Here is a 19,131-nt window from a genome sequence, read left to right on the forward strand (position 1 = left end):
GGGATAGGATACCTTTTTGATGGCCCTTGCAGTGAATGAGTCCAGCTTCCTTTGGAAGTAAAGCGGCTTTGAGAAGCGTTTTTATTAAAGAAGCATTAATGATAGAGGACCCTTGTGTAGTGAGGAAACCAAGAGGTTTCCACTGCATAGTGGTGCAGGATATGGAAGGCATATTTAGAGTCAGTATAAATATTGATGTGTAGTCCCTTTGCAAGAGCGAGGGCTTGACTTCAGGCAATGAGTTCGGCTTGCTGAGCGGTAGTGGAGGGGGGCAGAGTGGTAGCCTCAATGATAGATGTGGAAGATACCATAGCATAGCCTGCCTTTGCTGGTGAGTGGCAATTAGGACTGGTGGAACTGCCATCAGTAAACCAAGTGTGTTCAGGGTGAGGAACAGGAAAGAAGGAAATATGCGGAAATGGGGTGAATGCCCGGTGGATCAGAGAGATACAGTCATGGGGGTCAGGTGTGGTATCAAGAATAATGTGGGAGGCCAGATTGAAGTCTGGGCCAGGAACAATGGCAATTGTGGGAGACGCAACAAAGAGTGAGTATAGCTGGAGGAGCCGGGGAGCAGAAAGTATATGTGTCAGGTGTGAGGAAGAAAATAGATTTTGGAAGTTATGAGAGCTGTAGAGAGTGAGTTGAGCATAGTTTGTGATTTTGAGGGCCTCTAAAAGTATTAGGGCGGCAGCACCCACTGCACGGAGACATGATGGCTAGGCTAAAACAGTAAGGTCAGGTTGTTTGGACAAAAAGGCTATAGGATGCGATCCTGGTCCTTGTGTAAGAATTCTGACTGCACAGCCCTGCACTTTGGCTGTGTGTAATGAAAAGGGTTGGGATGAGTCAGGGAGAGCTAGGGTGGGGGGCAGTCTCTAAAGCTGTCTTCAAGGAATGGAAAGAGGAGTGGGGAAAGGATTTAGGATCTATGGGGTCGGCTAGGTTTCCTTTTGTGAGTTTATATAATGGTTTTGTTAGGATGGCAAAACCAGGTATCCAAAGTCGAAAGTATCCAACCATGCCTAGGAAGGAAAGGAGTTGTTTTGTAGAAGGTGTTGGGGTTTGAGAGATCAGTCAGACATGATTGGCGGGGAGAGCACATGTGTTTTTATGAAGAATTATGCCAAGACAGGTAACAGATGAGGAAGAAATTTGGGTTTGACTGAAGTAATGGGGGCTGTCTGTGAAGCCTTGAGGCAGTACAGAGCCAGGATGAGCCAGAAGGAGGAATTTCACAAGGTAATGTCATCAGTTAAGGCAGGAACTGGCCATCTGGATGTGTAAGTGTAGGTCACAGAGGATATGATGGCTTAGCTTGGGCTCAGAGGCCTGACACCAATCTTTTCAAACTTAGCATTTGCTAAGTCACAAACTTTTTATTATACATAAAAAGTTCAAAAGTAACTCTAGGCCAGGCACGGTGGCTCACACCTGTATTCCCAGCACTTGGGGAGGCCGAGGCGGGTGGATCACCCAAAGTCAGGAGTTCGAGACCAGCCTGGCCAACATGGCAAAACCCCGTCTCTACTAAAAACATTAAAAATTAGCTGGGTGTGGTGGCACATGCCTGTAATCCCTGCTACTCAGGAGGCTGAGGCAGGAGAATTGCTTGAACCCAGGAAGCGGAGGTTGCAGTCAGCCAAGATCCCACCATTGCACTCTGGCCTGGAGCAAGACTCCATCTCAAAAAAAAAAAAAAAAAAAAAAAAAAGTAACTCTAATAGAACATCCAGTGTCCAGATATTAGCTTCTAATACCATTCTAAAGCAAAATAATCACAGTGCCTTGGAGAAATGGATCATTCCAAGGTTGGGACATGGAAAATACAAAATAAGCCTGAGCATTCTCTGATGCCAGAAATCAAGAAATGCATTAAAAAAGAAAAAGAGTCCGGGCATGATGGCTCACACCTGTAATCCCAGCACTTTGGGAGGCCGAGGCGGGCAGATCACTTGAGGCCAGGAGTTTGAGACCAGCCTGGCCAACATGGAAAACCCTGTCTCTACTAAAAAATACAAAAAGTAGCCAAGTGTGGTGCTACATACCTGTAATCCCAGCTACTTGGTAGGCTGAGGCACAAGAATCGCTTGAGCCTGGGAGGCGGAGGGTGCAGTGAGCCAAGATCGTGCCACTGCACTCCAGCCTGGGCGACAAAGACTCCGTCTCAAAAAAAAAAAAAAAAAAAAAAAGAAGGAAAAAGAAAAAGCAAGTGTATGTCAAAGTGGCACAGGCGCCAACCTGAAAAAGGTCCCAGTGGTGAAAGCCAGAACAATTTGAGCAGCAAATTAAATACTGATAATATTGGATTATAACCCATATAACAAAACAAATATCCATGAGCCCATACTGATACAAATAACTGAATCAATGAACCGGAGAGAAGGGTCAACTGTTCCCTACAGAAGGGAATTTTAATTAAAAAATGTAGAAGGAAGAAAATAGGGGTTTTGTTTAACCATTAGAAAAAAAAAACCCACTAAACAACATGTTCCATAAATGGATGCTTAAATTAATGAATAAAAGTTTAAGGAGAAATGGCAGTGCAGGTTTCTCTCCCAAGATCTCAAATACAAAGGGAATCTGGCAAACAGATTAACATCATAGGTAATAAGAAGTATCGGCTAGGGCACAGTGGCTCACGCCTGTAATCCCAGCACTTTGGGAGGCCAAGGCGGGAGGATCACTAGAGGTCAGGAGTTCGAGACCAGCCTGGCCAACATGAAACCTGTCTCTACTAAAAATACAAAAAATTAGCTGGGCGTGGCGGCAGGTGCCTATAATCCCAGCTACTCAGGAGGCTGAGGCAGGAGAATCGCTAGAACCTGGGAGGCAAAGGTTGCAATGAGCTGAGATCGTGCCACTGCACTCCAGTCTGGGCAATAAAGCAAGACTCAGTCTCAAAAAAAAAAAAAAAAAAAGTATTGACATCATGTACCCCATATGACATACTGAGATGGAAACTTTACTTCTATGACATTTTTCCCCAAAATGCAGAACATTCATCTAATCATGACACTAAACATCAAGCAAACACAAATTGAGGGGCATTCTACAAATTAACTGACCGGGTCTTCTTCACTAGTGTCAAAGTCCATGAAAAAACAATGAAATGCTGAGGAACTGTCACAGATCAGAGAAAATTAAGGATATTTAGCAGTTAAATGCAAAGTGAGATCATCGATTGGATCCTGGGCAGAAAAAGGACAGTGGAAAGACAAGTGAAATCCAAATAAAGTCTGTAGTTTAGTTCATTGTATTATAGTAGCATGCCCATGTTATTAGTTTTGGCCCTTGTTATGCATGATATTATGGGAACTCTCTGTACTATTTTTTGCAAATTTTCAGTAACTCTCAAATTATTTCACAATTAAAAGTTATAAAATAAATAATAAAATAACCAACATCTTGCAATGTTTATAATGGAAGGGTAATGTTAGATTTAACATGCCATCTTTGTCGTCGAAACCTTTCTCATCAAGATCTCATCAAGATCTATACAATCCAGTCAAAGCTGTACTCTGAAAGCACTGTTTTGTAAAGAATATCAATAAAAAACATCTCTTCCTTACTACTCTGGCATATTTATTTATGACTAGCTGACATTCAAATGATAAGAGAGCTGTAAGATCCTCCTAAAAACCAAGCTTTAGGGGATATCTCTAGGACTGAGAGGGGAGTAAGAGCACTCAACTATCCACAGAAAATTACAAAAGGGAGTTCAATAATTCTTTAGCAAACCATCCAAAGCTTTAAAGGGATTGACCAATAATTTGTCATTTACCTATTCCCAGAACATAAAGGGGATAGGTAAATGACAATATATTGGTCAACCCCTTTAAAATATTAACATCAACAAATGTTTCCTCCACCTGTAGTAACTTCCGCGCTCAGTGGGTTTTTATCCTTCCAATATCAACTTTAATTTCATACATTTGGAGAAAGGCCAAGAGTTTTTACCAACCCACACTTAACACACTATGGGACCCAGAATCAGTTTGCACCAGGGCATCATTTTCTGAAAAACCACTTTGAACTGTCAGTTTTAAACTGCATACCCACTTTCAAATGAAACTGCGAGAGGCTAAAAAACTCAGTCATCTCGTTTGAACGGTTATCGATTTTCTAACAAATATATACACAACGCCCACCAACCTTTCCAGACACACACTCTCAGCGAAACTGGCTTTTACAATTTACTCACTCAGCTTAATAGAGCTCGGTCTTAACCAAAGGCTCAGGATCTCAGGATGCGTGCGCTCGGAGGCAGCGCTTTAACAATTAAGGATGTAAATGTTGGGATGAGTCACCCGGACCTTCCAAACAAACCCTAAAGCAGCAGTTTCCACTTAACAAGACCACCAAGCATGTGCACGGTGCGTTCCTAAATCCTACCCAGTTCCTCCACAGGCTGCCTCCTTGCCGCGTCTCTCAATCTCAGTGGGAGTGGCGCGCACTGCCTCTTCCCTCCTGCGCGCCCGGAACCTTTTGTGTGGGCACAGCACGCAGCCCGCGCGCGACACAACCCCTTCCCCCAACCACACCCGGCGCGCCCGAGCGCTCCCCTCGCGCGGCGGCCGGCGTGGGAGGCGCTGCGGCTGGAGGTCACGATGGGAGCCAGCGGGTGGCCGCCTGGGGAGACCCGGACATCCAGGGGACGAGCTCAGGCAGCGCTGACACGAACTTCCTAAGCCGCGCTTCGGGCTGTGGACGGCCAGAGCTGAACGCAGTGGCCCCTCCCCAGCGCCCCGGGTTTCCCCAGGTCGGGGTTCGCGGGCGGGGGTGAGGCGTGGCCCCGACTGCCGGGCCGAGATAAGCGCCCTGCGACCCGGCTGAAAGCGCACACGTGTCCTGCCGCGCTGAGCCGCCAGCAGGACTGGTACCACCGCCCTCCCTCGGGGCTAGGGTCACCCTGCCGTGACACGCAGGGACAAGCCAAACACTCCCGCCTCCGGGATCGAACAAAATGAACCGGAGTGATTAACTACGAGAATCACCAGGCGCTCATTGGGCTGATTAATACCTCGTCTGACCTAGCTGGGTTTGGTCGTCGCCACTGGCCGGAGCGCCGAAGAACCGGGGACGCTGACGCACAGGTTGCCCAGTCACAAGCGCTGCTCGCACCCAGAGCAAGTTAAATGGGTGGTTTCTGGTGAATGGGATTCTGAGAAAGTGGATGCTTGCGCCCCAGGGCCTAAAAAAATCAGGCACTGAATCTAACCCAAGGAAGGAAAGGGGAGAAACTTACTGAATGAAAATATTGCCATAGTTTAAATGTTATTCTTTACACTCCTGTGACTGACATACTTCTATGCAATATTCCGATGGTGTGGAAAGGCTAGAAAGTGATTGCGCATGTTCAGGAAACGGGCCATCAGGCTTTGTGAGTGTAGCCATCCCAACATCTACCTGCTGCGTCTACCCTAGGAAATTAGTACCTGCATGCAGATATTTTCTGGTTTGCATTTACAAACAAAAATCATAGTATCATTTAAGTTGTTTAAATCAACACTAGGAATAACTATTAATGGTTCACCCAATGCAGGAAAGTTTTAGCTAGGAAGCCTAGATAAGAAAATTGACTACACGTAATTTTTTTTAAAGAATTTTAAATATACCATACCGCATGCTTTTTAAAAGAATTTTAAGTTATATATTCATGATGCGCCCAAACATTTGGGTAAAATTATTCTTTTGAATTAATTTCTGTCAGTTTCAAGACCCTTAAAGGCCCATATAGAAATACATGTTAGTCATACTTCATTTTAAGACAAAATTAAGGCCAACACGGTGGCTCATGCCTGTAATCCCAGCACTTTGGGAGGCTGACGCAGGCAGATCACTTGAGGCCAGGAGTTTGAGACCAGCCTGGCCAACATGGTGAAACCCTGCCTCTACTAAAAATACAAAAGTTAGCTGGGTGTGGTGGCGAGGCTGTAATCCCAGCTACTCGCGAGGCTAAGGAACGAGAAGCGCTTGAACACAGGAGGCAGAGGTTGCAAATGACCCGAGATCCCACCACTGCACTCCAGCCTGGGCCACAGAGTGAGACTCTGTCTCAAGAAAAAAAAAAAAAATTAAGATAAAGTTTTCAGACCTGGCCGTTAATGACTGTTTGCAAAAACTGAAAGATCTCCGAAAAATAAATTTTATTTTAATTTTCTTTTTAGCTCACCCAGATAAGTGAAAAGAATAAAATTGTATGATACCGGAAAAAATGAAAACATTTCCAGCAAGATCTGAAGGCATTACAGGAGGAGACTGAACAAAAATGGAGAAAACACACACGAAACTGATATGAAGCACATTTTTAAAAATGGATACTTAGTTGAATATAGCATTCTGTAATTATGCAAAGTAAAAACAAATCAAAACCCTATACATAGAGGCCAGGCACGGTGGCTCACGCCTGTAATCCTAGTACTTTGGGAGGCCGAGGCAGGTGGATCACCTGATATCAGGAGTTCAAGAGCAGCCTGGCCAACATGGTGAAACCCTTCTCTACTAAAAATAACAAAAATTAGCCGGGCATGGTGGCTCATGCCTGTAATCCCAGCTACCCAGGAGGCTGAGGCAGGAGAATTGCTGGAGCCAGGGAGGCAGAGGCTGCAGTGAGCCAAGATCATGGCACTGCACTCTAGCCTGGGTGACAACGTGAGACTCTATCTCAAAAAAAAAAAAAAAAAAAAAAAACCCTATACATAGAAAATTGCTGGGCAAGGAGTGACAGCTCACTCCTGTAATCCCAACACTTTGGGAGGCAGAGGCCAAAGAATTGCTTGAGCCCAGGAGTTCAAGACCAGCCTGGGCAACATAGTGAGACCCTATCTCTATAAAAAAAAAATATTTTAAATTACACTGGGTGTGGTGGCTCACACCTGTAATCCCAGCACTTTGGGAGGAGGCCAGAGGATTGCTTGAGCCCAAGAATTCGAGACAAGCCTAGGCAACACAGGGAGCCCCTGTCTCTACAAACAATTTTTAAAAAATTAGCTGGATGTGATGGCACATGCCTGTGGACCTAGCTATTTGGGGGGCTGAGGTGGAAGGATTGCTTGAGCCCCAGGGTTCAAGGCTGCAGCGAGCCATGATCAGAGTGAGACCCCACCCTAAAAAAAAGAGAAAGAAAGAAAATAGCAGGAAAGTGTTCATTTGTTCTGGGTAGTAACATGGAATGTCTTTTATCTTGTATTTTAGTGTAATTTTCTAAATTTTATGTAACAAATTTAGAAAATTATAAATTTTATAATGAAAAATGGATTTTGTTTAAAAGTAAAATAAACTGATAAAATATACATATAAAGACACATGACAATAGAGTCCTCACTTGAAATAGGACTAAAACTAAAAAAAAGTTTCCTTAATTTTAGTCTAATTTTAAAAATATTTTAGATTGTGATGTTTCATATTTATAGGTCGGTTTATTTGCTAACTAAAGTTATATTGGGAGGCAGTGGTAAATCAAATAAAAATTCAAAATAAAGTTTTATTAGTTCCTAACCTCATCCTAATATTTTATCAAATTCTATTTGATAAGTTCAGATTAAAGCCAGCATTTTATAAATGTATTGCATTGTATAGAAATGAGTCATTTTAACTTGTAAGTTAGCATTGTTTTTGGAGCTAGCCATAGAATTTTAGAGAAAAAGGACCTTCCTCATTAGGTCAGATGTTAGATGACTTTCCTCATTTTACAGATAAGTCACCAGTGCAAAGGAGACTGATTTGCACAAGGTTAAAGGTTAAGTGACTCACAGCCTTCCAAGCCATTGCCCTCTGCCCTCCACCACAGGGCCTTTCTTTTATTTTACCAGGCAAGAGTCACTGCCCAGTATTTATAAGGCCCCATATTGAGACTCCTGCTGAATGCCTGTGCACCAGTTGCAAAGAGCTGGTAAGGCCCCAGTATGCTACATTTCTTAGTGCTTACTCCAAAGGTGAACTCCAGAATGTCAATTTTCCCTGGCAAGGTCAGGTTTCAGACAGGATTCACCATGGGCCTGGGGACATTTGGGTTACATATATAACAGATGTATTCAGTCCGAGTATATCTATTTTCATTACCACTCCAAGTTAAGAAAATAACAGTGGAAGAGAGGCTATGTGCACAGTATTCCCCCACAGCCCAGCTCACAGCTATCAGGGCCTTTGACTAATTTGGCAAGAGAAAGTTCAGTCTATAATGGTGCAAACAGTTATTGTAAATAAAATAATGGAAACAGTTTAAAACTCTTCCTAAAGATTTCAGTATAAAAGGAAGGTGAGAGAAAGGAATATAGCTAGAGGCTATCTTAGGGTTCAGAGAAAATATTCATTTGGTTTGAATTAGACAGACTAGAACATGTGTGCATGCCAAGAGGACAAGCCATAAAGAAAGAAAGGGTTATTGGTAGTGTCAGGTCCCTTAGGAAGCATAATGAAATGGGATCCAGAGGAATTAGAATTAGAAAAGAAAAGGAAACTTAAGAATCCCTCACGCTCTTCTTTTCCAAATTGGACCAGGCAGAATGGCTCCTGCAAAGAAAAGTGGCGAGAAGAAGAAGGACTATTCTGCCACAAACGAGGTAGTGACCCAAGAATAAGCCATCGGCATTCACAAGCGCATTCATAGAGTGGGCTTCAAGAAGTGTGTCCCTGGGGCACTCAGAGAGATCCGGAAATTTGCCATGAAGGAGATGGGAACTCCAGATGTGTGTGTTCATACCAGGTTCAACAAAGCTGTCTGGGCCAAAGGAATAAGGAATGTTCCATACCGCATCTGTGTGCAGTTGTTCAGAAAATGTAATGAGGGTAAAGATTCACCAAACAAGCTCTATATTTTGGTACATTCCTGGTTACCTATATACTTGTTACCATTTTCAAAAATCTGCAGATAGTCAATGTGGATGAGAACTAACCACTGAGCATAAAATACATCAAATAAGTTATAAAATTGCCTTTATATATATATATCTTTTTAAAAAGGAAATTGATATGGTTTTGCTGTGTCCCTACCCAAATCTCACCTTTTTTTTTTTTGAGACGGAGTCTTGCTCTGTCACCCAGGCTAGAGTGCAATGGTGTGATCTCAGCTCACTGCAACCTCTGCCTTACGGGTTCAAGCGATTCTACTGCCTCAGCCTCCTGAGTAGCTGGGATTACAAGCACTTGCCACCATGCCTGGTAATTTTTGTATTTTTAATAGAGACAGGGTTTTGCCATGTTGGCCAGGCTGGTCTCGAACTCTTGACCTCAGGTGATCCACCACCTCGGCCTCCCAAAGTACTAGGATTACAGGTGTGAGCTACGGCTCCCAGCCCATCTTGAATTGTACTTCCCATAATCCCCACCTGTTGTGGGAGGGACCTGGTGGGAGGTAATCGAATCACAGGGGTGATTACTCCTATGCTGCTGTTCTGATAGTGAGTTCTCACGCGCTCTGATGGTTTCATAAGGGGCTTTTCCCCTTTTGCTCGGCACTTCTTCTTCCTGCCGCCATGTGAAGAAGGATGTGTTTGCTTCCCCTTCTGCCATGATTGTAAGTTTCCTGAGGCCTCCCTAGCCAGGCTGAACTGTGAGTCAATTAACCTCTTTCCTTTATAAATTACCCAGTCTCAGGTATGTCTTTATTAGCAGCATGAGAACAGACTAATACAGAAACTTTTTAAAAAATTGTAACAAAAGGGAAGGAAGTTGGATGTATCCTCATGGAGGTAAATGGATTTTTTGTTGTTGTTGTTGTTTGTTTTTGAGACAGAGTCTCACTCTGTTGCCCAGGCTGGAGTGCAGTGGCACAATCTCAGCTCGCCACAACCTCCACCTCCTGGATTCAAGCAATTCTCCTGCCTCAGCCTCCCAAGTAGCTGGGATTACAGGCGTGCATCACCATGCCTGGCTAACTTTTGTATTTTTAGTAGAGATGGGGGTCTCACCATGTTGCCTCAGCTGGTCTTGAACTCCTGGCCTCAAAGGGATCTGCCTGCCTTGGACTCCCAAAGTGCTGGGATTATAGGTGTGAGCCACCACACCTGGCCGAGGTAAATGTTTTAATTAGAGAAAATTGAAATAAATATCTGGCCCATAATTATACTTTCTCTCTGAAGTTGATGGATGTGCTGAGGGTATGGGTGTGAATGGCTGATTCAGGATTTGGGAAAATGATGAATATTTGAGTAGACTTCTATTCGTTTTCTATTGCTGCCATAACAAATAGCCACAAACTTAGTGGTTTAAGACAACACAAGTATGTTACATTTCTATGGGTCAGAAGTCTAAAATGGGTCTAGTGGTCTAAAATCAAAATGTCAGCAGGTCTGTGTTCCTTTCTGGAACCTTTTCAATCTTGTAGAGGCCACCTGCATTCCTTGGCTCTTGGCCCCTTTCTCCATCTTCAAAGCCAGCAGCATAGCAGCTCTGTGACCCTGCTTCTGTCATCACATCTTTGATTTTCTTCTGCCTCCCTCTTCCACCTTTAAGTATTGTTATTACAATAGGCCCACTGGGTAAGCCAGGATGATCTCCCTATTTTAAAGTTATTTGGGCCAGGTACATTCATTTGGGCAGGCTCACGCCTATAATCTTAGCACTTTGGGGGGCCGAGGCGGGTGGATTACGAGGTCAGGAGTTCAAGACCAGCCTGGCCAACATAGTGAAACACTGTCTCTACTAAAAATACAAAAATTAAGCGGGCATGGTGGCATGCGCCTGTAGTCCCAGCTACTCGGGAGGCTGAGGCAGGAGAATCGCTTGAACCCGGGAGGCGGAGGTTGTGGTGAGCCAAGATTGTGCCACTGCACTCCAGCCTGGGCAACAGAGCGAGACTCCATCTCAAAAAAAAAAAAAAAGAGAGAGAGAAAATCATTAGATTAACAATCTTCATTTCATCTGGAACCTTAATTCTCCTTTGCTAAAGTAACCTATCATTCACATTCTAGGGAACAAGACATGGACACCTTTGAGAGGCCATTTTTCTGCTCACCACAAGGCCCCAAGGAAATGGAAGAGGGTGCTAATGGAGGGACCCACTGGCACCCACTGAGTTGGTATGAAGAGTATTTTAAACTGAAACATTTAAGACACAGCAGATACAGAAAGAAGTCTTTCTGGAGCTTCCCTTATTTGACTAAAGCCAGAGCTTTCAGAGAGTGAAGCTGCCATAAATTCCCTCTTGGGGAGCTTCACTGCCAGTAAGGAGACTTTACTGCCAGGAAGAAAACTACACTGCCAGGAAGGAGACCACTTGCACCTGAATGACAAATTGCATAACTGAACATAATCACAAATTGTCGTACCATCATTTGTTTCCCTAAAAGCCCATTTGTCTTTCCATAAAAGTATATTTGCTTTCCCATAGATCCCTTTCTCTCCTCCTCCCTTTTCCCATATTATTGGCATATAAATTCTCATCCCTAACTGTACAGAGAGCCTCTTCACCTGAATAAGTGTAAATAAACCTTGTCTATTCTCCTGTTAATCCATCTATTGCCAATTAATTTACAGGCCCCCAAGCACTGGACCTAAGTTGGCAGAGGAAGTTTTTCCTCCCAACACTAATATGAGACATAGAGATCGCACAGCAACACCAAGGCCCCTACTACTTGGGATGGGACTCTGTAAACAGTGGTTTGAAAGCTGCAAATGGGCATGGCTTTCTCATTCACAAAGATGTGAAGGTAAAGGGTTAGATAAATTCTAGGGTACGGTTTTGTTGGGTGGGTAAGGCAATAGAAAGATGAAGCAAAGGAGTCATGTGAGTGAAGTGATTCATCATCATAGGAAAGCGAAGCCAGGAATAGACAGAGAGAAAGAAAGTACATGGAGGGGTCACATGCAGATGGCAAAAGTTGAAACAGGAGGATCAGGTCACTGAGTGGGATACTGGCATTTAATATTCACATTCCAGGTTTTGATAAGGTCCCACGGTTTGAACACGAGAGTGAGGTTATGGAAATGGAAGGGAAGTGTATTTGTTTTCTATTGCTTGAGTAACAAATTACCATCAAGTTAATGTCTTAAAACAATACCCATTTATTATCTCCCAATTGTGGAGGTCAGAAGTCTAGGCTAGGTTAGGCTTTGCTCAGGGTATCAACAGGCCAAGTCAAAGTGTCAGCCAGCTGAACTCTTAGCTGGACACTCTTCTCTAAAGAACCAAGCAGAGTAAGGTTGTTGGCAGAATCCATTTCTTTTTGGTTCCAGGACTGAGTTTCCTCTGTCCTTGCTGAATGTCAACCAGGGGCACCCTCAGCTCCTCTTGGCTGCCTGCATTTCTTCCCATGTGGCCCCTCCACTTTCAAAACAGTTTGAGTCCTTCTCAAACTTCGAACCCAACTGTCCCTTCTGCCTTTTTTTTTTTTTTTTTTGAGATGGAGTCTCGCTCTGTTGCCCAGGCTGGAGTACAGTGGCACAATCTAGGCTCACTGCAACCTTCGCCTCCCAGGCTCAAGCAATTATCCTGCCTCAGCCTCCCGAGTAGCTGGACTACAGGCATGCGTCACCATGCCCAGCTAATTTTTGTTATTTTTAGTAGAGACGGGGGTTTCACCATATTGGCCAGGCTGGTTTCGAACTCCTGACCTCAGGTGATCCACCCACCTTGGCCTCCCAAAAGTGCTGGGATTATAGGCATGAGCCACTGCGCCCAGGCTCTTTCTGCCTTTTAAAGGGCTTATGTGATTAAATCAGGCCCACCTTTACAATCTTGGTATTTTAGAGTCATCTGACTTAGGACTTTAGTTATAACTTCAAAATCCTTCAGATCAGTACCTAGATTAGTGCTTGATGAAATAACCAGGGAATGAACTGGAATTGTAGGGGTTAGGGGAGAGGGAGATCTTTAGAATTCTGCCTATCCTGGAGATGGAGTTGAGATCAGAGAGCACAGAAGCTAGGGTGATGGGATGATCATCAAAATAAACAGAGAAGTTACCAAGATAGCAATAATCTTGGAGAGATGAGAAATGTCAAAAAGCAGGTGTCAAAGTCTTTTAGACATGGAAAGTGAACAGAAGGTGGGTTTTACACAGAGAGAGACAGCATCGGGGAGGGGGCAGGGGATTGTGGGGGTAGTAAGAGCCCAGATGCTGGAGCCAGAACACCTTGGTTCATGTAATTTGCTTTATACAGCAGACAAGAGACCAATTAAGAAGTAATTCATTTGGTTATAAAGTTTATTTAGGGCCAGGTGCAGTGGTTCACACCTGTAATCCCAGCACTTTGGGAGGCTGAAGCGGGCGGATCATGAGGTCAGGAGATTGAGACCATCCTGGCCAACATGGTGAAACCCCATCTGTACTAAAAATACAAAAATTAGCTGAGCATGGTGGCATGCGCCTGTAGTCCCAGCTACTCAGGAGGCTGAGGCAGGAGAATCGCTTGAACCCAGGAGGCAGAGGTTGAAGTGAGCTGGGATCTCGCCACTGCACTCCACCCTGGTGACAGAGCTAGGCTTCCTCTCAAAAAAAAAAAAAAAAAAGTTCATTTGGTTATAAAGTTTATTTGGTTATAAAGTTCACTTCTAAAAATTAGATTGCAGTGAAAAAAAAACTACGTATTGATAATTAACCTGCAGAGTCAGATAGTACAGTAGAGTATATAACATTTGTCTCTGCAGATTAAGCTAAAAGGTTAAATGTTAAGAATTCACCAAATTACATTTCAGTACCTATAAAAGTCTTTTGTTTAACTAAATTTTGTAGGGAAGTATAACATACATAAGTCTTTTGTTTAACTAAATTTTGTAGGGAAGTACAACATACCAAAAAAGTACAGGAAATCTAAGTGGACAGCTTGATATATATTTACGAAGTGAACACACCTGTATACCTGTCACTCAGATTAAAAAAAAAAAAAGTGTATTAGCAATGCCACAGAAGCCTCCCTCAAGCTCCATCCCTTCCAAAGGTAACATCTATTACCATTAAAGGTCATCACTCCCAAAGGTCATCCCATCCATTCTGACTTCTATCATTATATATTAGTTGTGTCTGTTTAAAACTGTATATAAATGAAGTAGTTATCTTTTTTTTTTTTTTTTTTGGAGACAGGGTCTCACTCTGTCACACAGGCTAGAGTGCAGTGGCACAGTCTCAGGTTACTGCAGCCATGGCATCCTGGGTTCAAGCGATTCTCCTGCCTCAGACTCCTGAGTAGCTGGGATTACAGGCATGCACCACCATGCCCGGCTAATTTTTGTATTTTTAGTAGAGATGGGGTTTCACCATGTTGGCCAGTCTGGTCTGGAACTCCTGACCTCGTGATCCACCCGTCTCAGCCTCCCAAAGTGCTGGCATTACAGGCATGAGCCATCATGCCCAACCAAGCAAGTAGTTACCATTTTGAGACTGTCTTCTTTTGTTGAATATTATCTGCATGAAATTCATATATTTTGCAGGTCATAAAGGCTTATTCATTCTTATCTTTATGAGGATTCCACTGTATGAGTACAGTGTAATTTATTTATCTACTCTTGATGGGCCTTTGGGTCCTTTCCAGTTTGGCAATACACCCTAAAGTGTTAGATTAGAAAAGAGTTCTAATGGTCAGTTAAACCCATCATCTACAAGTATGGCTAAATGGAGGCCCAAAATGTGAAACTATTTTCTCCCTTTGATTATGCTCCAAACGGCACAAACAAAACAGAAAAATAGCAAGAAGATCAATATTGTAGAAGAAAGTAAGTAAACGATGATTCCGTTTCTCCCTCAAGCAGATGTCATCTAACCCCTCATTAAGCAATGTTTTTTTGAGGGCTCCCTTACATTAGGTCCCATGTTTGGCACTAAAGAAGAGAAACAAGACACAGGTCCAGGCACAGTGGCTCACACCTGTATTCCCAGCACTTTGAGAGGCCGAGGTGGGTGGATCACCTGAGGTCAGGAGTTCGAGACCAGCCTGGCCAACATGGTGAAACCCCCGTCTCTACTAAAAATACAAAAATTAGCCAGGCATGGTGGCGTGCGCCTGTAGTCCCAGCTACTCGGGAGGCTGAGGCAGGAGAATTGCTTGAACCCGGGAGGCGGAGGTTGCAGTGAGCCGAGATTGTGCCACTGCACTCCAGCCTGAATAGCAGAGTGAGACTCCGTCTCAAAAAAAAAAAAAGCTGCATTTTTAAACCTTTTTTTCTTTCCTCCTTTCTTGCCAGTCTCAAGACACAGCTTTGAGACAAACCACAGATGTGTTTTCTGTTGTCTTGAAATATGCCTTTGAATGTGTTTTAACACTCTGTTCCCTTCCCTTTCCCACCTTATGCTCTCATGCCTTATGCACATTTATTTACCTGGATACTTGTTAAGCTCACATCATACTCACTTATCTGGTCATATGTTTCTTTAGAAGCTTCAGGGGCCTAATCCTGACACAAAAACAGGCACTTCTGGGATTCTCTTCCCAGCCGGAGATGACTTCTAGACCAGGGTTCACTCCCAGATAGATATTGACTGCAAGACTGACTGGGATTGATTTGTAACTTGGATGAGCCCACGAAGGTGCTGGCCCCTTCACCAGATGGAACAATAATTCAAGATAAGCTACTAGGGCAAGCCCACGCCACCTGGCACCTACTAGCCCCCTTGCCTCTCTGGCATTCAAAGCCCCTCTTCTGAAACCCCTGCCCTCTCTCCAGAAATTGGAAAGTGGAAATTTTTGTAAAGCATTCTGACCACTTTCCTCCTTGCTGGCAATGGATAATAAAATTCACTCTTTATCATACCTCACTCTTGTTATTTTGTCTTCATTCCACAGGCAGCGAGCAACTGGCTTCTCTTTAAGTTATAAACCTAATGTTTTAGAAAGGTTAATCTTATCAACCTAAATGCCCATAATTAGCAGATGGGATAAAGAAAATGCACTGGTATATATGTATATACCATGAGGGTGTAAGACATATACACCATGAAGTACTATGCAGCCATAAAAATGAATGAGATATGTCTTACAGGAACATGGATGGAGCCAGAGACTATTATCCTTAGTAAACTAACGCAGGAACAGAAAACCAAATATCACATGTTCTCACTTATAAATGGGAGCTAAAGGATGAGAACTCATGAACACAAAGAAGGAAACAACAGACACTGGAGTCTACTTGAGGGTGGAGGTTGGGAGGAGGGAGAGATGCAGAAAAAATAACTTGGGTACTAGGCTTAATACCTGGTTGATGAAATAACCTGCACAACAAACCCTCATGACACGAGTTTACCTATACAACAAACCTTCACATATACCCCTGAACCTAAAGTAAAAGTTAAAAAAAAAAAAAGAAAGGTTATTCTGTTCATGTATAGAATGGATGGGGGGATGTGGGAAGGCAGAGATCAGTCTGGAAATTTTTAAAAAAATGATTGAACTAAAGAGATGACTTAAACTGAGAAAAGAGGCATCAAATAAACATTGTAAATGAAGAATTTACAGAAGCTGGTGACTGAGAACACTGAAGGTGAGAGACAAAGAAGCTAGAGATGACTTCAAGGTCTGAAAATCTTGGGGTTTCACAAACGGAAATTACGAGGTATAGGAAAGCGTGTCTTACATCTCAGGATATTTCCATATACTGCCTAGTTCAGTGCCTTGAACACAAGGAATACTCAGTAAATATTTGTTGTCTGAATAACAAAAGTGAGCTTATCTTACGTAATTCAGGAACCTATCTACCCTCACCTGAATCTGCCTTGCTGTGAAAATGGAGAAGAGTTTCATGAAAGACTGACCTTTCATATGATCCATTTCTGACTACTACAAACATTTTATTGCCTATAGAGATAAGATTTTATTTATGGGAGCAATTAAAATTAAAGCACAATCAGCATTAAATAAACTTATGATTCATTATACAGTGACTTGGAATTTTTTCACATCTGGTTGGCATACTTAATATATGATGTCAACATCTCACCTAAAACTACATTTTAGTCTTCCCTCTATCATCATAATATTAGACCAAGAAACATTATACTGTGTGTGACAAAGCCATCAGCCAATCTATTTTCTTTAATTCTTAATTTTAATTTTTGTGGGCACATAGTAGGTGCATATATTTATGTATACATGAGATGTTTTGATACAGGCATGCAATGTATAATAATCACATCATGGCAAATGGGGTATCCATCTCCTCAAGATTTTATCCTTTGTGTTACAAACAATCCAGTTATACTCATTTCATTATTATAAAATGTACAATTAAATTATTATTGGCTGGGTGTGGTGGCTCACGCCTGTAATCCCAGCACTTTGGGAGGCCGAGGCTGGTGGATCACCTGAGGTCAGGAGTGCAAGACCAGCCTGGCCAACATGGTGAAACCCTGTCTCTGCTAAAAATACAAACAATTAGCCGGGCTTGGTGGCAGATGCCTGTAATCTCAGCTACTCAGGAAACTGTGGCAAGAGAATTGCTTGAACCTGGAAGGCGGAGGTTGTAGTGAACCAAGATGGTGCCACTGCACTCCAGCCTGGGGGATAGAGGGAGACTCTGTCTCCCAAAAAAAAAATTATTATTATTGACTATGGTAACCCTATTGTGCTATCAAATACTAGGTCTTATTCATTCTATATTTTTGTAGCCGTTAACTATCCCCACCTCCTTCTTACCCCCTAATACCCTTCCCAGTCTCTGATAACCATCCTCCTACTCCCTATCTCCATTTCAATTGTTTTGATTTTTAGATCTCACAAATGACTGAGAATATGCAATGTTTGCCTTTCTGTGCTTGGCTTATTTCACATAGCATCATGACTTCCAGTTCCATCTATGTTGTGGCAAATAACAGGATCTCATTCTTATATATGGCTATATAGTACTCCATTATGTATATGTACCACATTTTATTTATCCCTTCATCTGTTGACAAACACTTAGGTTGCTTCCTAATTTTGGCTATTGTGAACCGTGCTGCAACAAAATGGGAGTGCAGATATCCGTTTGATATAATGATTTCCTTTCTTTGGGGTATATACCAAGCAGTGGGATTGCAGGCTCATATGGTACCTCTATTTTTAGTTTGTTGAGGAGCCTCCAAAATGTTCTCCATAGTGATTGTACTAATTTACATCCTCACCAACAGTGTACAAGGGTTCACTTTTCGCCACATCCTTGCCAGCATTTGTTATTATCTGTCTTTTTTTTTTTTTTTTTTTTTTTTTTGAGACGGAGTCTCGCTCTGTCGCCCAGGCTGGAGTGCAGTGGCGCGATCTCGGCTCACTGCAAGCTCCGCCTCCCGGGTTCACGCCATTCTCCTGCCTCAGCCTCCCGCATAGCTGGGACTACAGGCGCCCGCCACCACGCCCGGCTAATTTTTTGTATTTTTTTAGTAGAGACGGGGTTTCACTGTGTTAGCCAGGATGGTCTCGATCTCCTGACCTCGTGATCTGCCCGCCTCGGCCTCCCAAAGTGCTGGGATTACAGGCGTGAGCCACCGCGCCCGGCCTGTTATTATCTGTCTTTTGGATAAAAGCCATTTTAACTGAGGTGAGAGGATATCTCATTGTAGTTTTGATTTGCACTTCTCCCATAATCAATAATGTTGAGCACCTCTTCATATGCCTGTTTGCCATTTGTGTGTTGTCTTTTGAGAAATGGCTATTCAAATCTTTGGTCCATTTTAAAATCAGATCATCAGATTTTTTTTCCTATAGAGTTGTTTGAGCTCCATATATACTCTGGATATTAATCCCTTGTTAGCTAGGTAGTTTGCAAATATTTTCTCCCTCTCTGTGGGTTGTCTCTTCACACTGTTGTTTCATTTGCTGTGCAGAAGCTTTTTTACTTCATATGATCCTATTTGTCCATTTTTGCTTGGTTGCCAGTGCTCGTGGGGTATCACTCAGGAAATTTTTGCTGAGTCCAATCTCATAGAGAGTTTCCCCAGTGTTTTCTTAGAGTACTTTCATAGTTTGAGGTCTTATATTTAACTCTTTAATCTGTTTTGATTTGAATTTTGTACATGGCAAGAGATAGGGGTCTAGTTTCATTTTTCTGCATATGGATACCCAGTTTTCCCAGCACCATTTTTTGAAGAGGTGGTCTTTTCCCCAGTGTATGTTCTTGGCACCTTTGTCAAAAGTGAGTTCACTGTAGGTGTGTGGATTTGCTTCTGGGTTCTCTATTCTGTTCCATTTGTCTATGTCTATTTGTATGCCAGTATGATTCTATTGGTT

The 19,131-nt window shown here is 42.9% G+C and overlaps 1 protein-coding gene and 1 pseudogene across 9 annotated transcripts in view; one reads left to right on the forward strand and one right to left on the reverse strand.

Moving 5' to 3' along the window:
• The window catches only part of ABCG2 (ATP binding cassette subfamily G member 2 (JR blood group)), a 145,852-nt gene that overhangs the window by 61,780 nt on the left and 64,941 nt on the right, over positions 1-19,131 (reverse strand). For 3 of the 9 annotated variants that reach the window (XM_055384635.2, XM_055384639.2, XM_055384638.2), the window contains exon 1: positions 4,396-4,700. The exons of 4 other annotated variants lie outside the window; for them this stretch is intronic. The gene's annotated coding sequence lies outside the window, so the exon portion shown is untranslated. Of the gene's footprint in view, positions 1-4,204; positions 4,707-19,131 lie in introns of those variants that run through there. 2 more of the 9 variants (XM_019025873.4, XM_063705417.1) reach the window with 2 other exon arrangements.
• On the forward strand, positions 8,277-8,896 carry LOC129533031 (large ribosomal subunit protein eL31-like; annotated as a pseudogene).

This window comes from Gorilla gorilla, chromosome 3, assembly GCF_029281585.2.
Source record: "Gorilla gorilla gorilla isolate KB3781 chromosome 3, NHGRI_mGorGor1-v2.1_pri, whole genome shotgun sequence".
Classification (NCBI taxonomy): Eukaryota; Metazoa; Chordata; class Mammalia; order Primates; family Hominidae; genus Gorilla; species Gorilla gorilla.